This window comes from Nanorana parkeri, unplaced genomic scaffold (assembly GCF_000935625.1).
Source record: "Nanorana parkeri isolate BGI_ZX_2015 unplaced genomic scaffold, ASM93562v1 scaffold1880, whole genome shotgun sequence".
NCBI lineage: Eukaryota > Metazoa > Chordata > Amphibia > Anura > Dicroglossidae > Nanorana > Nanorana parkeri.
The window spans coordinates 178021-180749 of NW_017308148.1; positions in this window are offsets into that span (position 1 = coordinate 178021).

Genomic DNA, 2729 nt, shown 5'->3' on the forward strand with positions numbered 1-2729 from the left:
ATAAAAATTTATAAATACACTTTTTGGCTATACGTACACTTTAAACAACCATTCCAGGCAAAATATGACCCATCAATGAAGCTTTTTAAGGGAAAAAAAACACTGTCAGCACTGCTTATCTCTGAAAAACAATAGTGAACACAAAGGGGGGGGGGGGGATTTATCATTGAAGTCATATATCCTGCGTCAATAAACCTGTTGCAAAAATCGACAATGGTGACTCGCACTCCAACTTGATGCGAAGTCAATACCTTTATTAACTGGGATAGTATCACATTTATAACGATGTTTCGGAACCAAGTGGCTCTTTCTTCAGTCAAACATAAAGTGAACACCAACAGTATAAGTGGAAATATATACACAACGGTGATGGCCATTAAACCAATCATGAAAGATCATACCACACCCTCTGACGCCTTGCTGACATCACATTCCCGCCATTCATGTGTAAACATAATACCACAAACCATATCAAATCTTCCATAAATTACTGTTAAAAGTACAATTAAAATACCTTAACAGGCTGTGAGGATATGATTTGTGCAGCACTCCATAAGAACGCCATGTTTCCCAAGTTTAGATAATATATACATTTTACCTGTTGATTCTGCTATCCCCTTATTTCATGTGCCAGGCCAACAATGGGGATCATCTGTTCTTCAAATGGCTGATTCCTCAAGTGTTGTTTAAGTAGCTCACTGCAGATGATTACATTCATTTTGTGATTGAGGGAAAATCTGAGCTGTATGGACCCATGTTAGGTCTACAGGGATTCGGATGAAAGGAGACGTGTTTGTTAAAATCTGATTACCTTCAATCCATCACAGTCAGTTTTTTCAAAGTGGAACTCTGTTTAATTTTTTTTCTGGACCTATACAGGGGTCAGGGGTAATCGGATGTAAACTGATGCATGTCCTTTTAAATCCAGCTGTCCAGTAGCATTGGGCTTCCGATCAGAACTGCCTGAAAAACTGACAGGCGGAATTGATTGGACCACCCGTGGTAAAGGGACCTTAGAGATACTGTATAGCAGCGTCTCTTCTGCCCTCAATCTGGGAGGTTAACTGGAAAAAAACACCTTCTTAAAAAATTCCTCTGGCCGCTCTGCTGAATGGTTGTTATAGCTTTAAAAACGTATAATCATTATAGGATCATTTTCATAATACATTACATTAAAGTTACATAATCACATGTCCTTGTGTCTGCTATAATGTTTGGCTCATTTGGGTGAATTATTTTGATTACTTTTCAGATCTTCCTTGGCGCCCCCAGATTGAAGAACTAAGTTCATCTGACCTAAAACTCAACACTGAATCCAAAATACAAGTAAAAATCTCTGGATATTTCCCTGAGGATCTGACTGTGGGCTGGTATAAGAAGAATAAGGGGACAGATGACCGTGTTCCTGTTGGTAATGACAATAAATACAAGACTGCAGTCATTGGACAACAAGGACAGTCAGATCACACCTACAGCGGTACAGCCAGTCTGATGTTCACCCCGACACTGCCAGAGGACCAGAGGTCAGAGTTCATGTGCAGAGTGCAGCACCCCAGTATGGAGGAGCCCATAGAGAGAAGTATAGGACCCCTACAAATCATGGGTAAGTACTCTACACTGACAATCCATTTATATTATATTGCTTGGATAGATAAGCTCACATAGAATTCAGAAAGTGATTTCAGTGAAAACATAAATGATTTTAAGCCTGCAGATGTATTTTATTTTAACAAACTGGCTTCCTAAATCCTGGAAATGTCCCAAACATATTACAATGTATGTCTGACACATAGACATTTACATTATAACATAAAGTATATTTTAAACCAAATCTTCTTCTTTTTAGCTGTGTGTAGAGTAGGGAATGGTTACAGTCCCTGTCAGGTTTGTTTGATGTACCATTGGGGGAGAACATTCTTCACTTTCAGTCCTGGAGCCTTCACAGGAAGTGGCAGGAAATTCCACCAAAGTTATGGCAAATCACCTCCTGGACAGTTGTCACCAGCACAAGTGTCCCTTTTGGAAAACTTGCTCTGTATTCCTGTTCCAGTGACAACTATAAAATGTTGGCTTTCCCATTATTGCAACAGAGACAATGATCAGCAGGACAAACAGAGAGAGGGTGACTCTTCCCAGTAGGGACAGAGACTGCAATAAAAACTAACAGAGGTTCTAAACCTTCACTGCTTTCTCCAAACCTAAAAAAAAAAGTTTTGTTTTTAAATACGTATTACTCTCACTTCATGTGTCTGTGATACTGATAACTGGTAATCTTCCTTGTATTTATGTCTAGTGACTCCGCAGGTGATAGAGCCTGTGAGATTCTCCCTCAGTGATTCAGGAGAGGTGAAGTGTTCCCTGACTCTGAAGAGATTCTACCCTCAGGATATTTCCATCACATGGAGCATGGGAGAAGCAGAAACCGAGCTGACGTCTGAAGGCACACCAGCCAATTCTGAGGATGATGGAACATTTGATGTTACAAGTGTGTGCACACTGCCCCAGGATCTCCGCTTTCCTGTGTATGTGATGTGGAATCATCATTCATTGAGACAACCTCAGAGGACCGTACTGAGGACATCAGGTAATACATGAACACAGCACAATATATCATTCTCCAGTACATGCTGCATTCTAACTAAAGTTTGCTCAGAGCTGGAAGTAATTGTCAGCAAATCTAATTTCCTAAAGTGAACCTGTAGAGTGATCGGCATTTACTTGTTCACTAC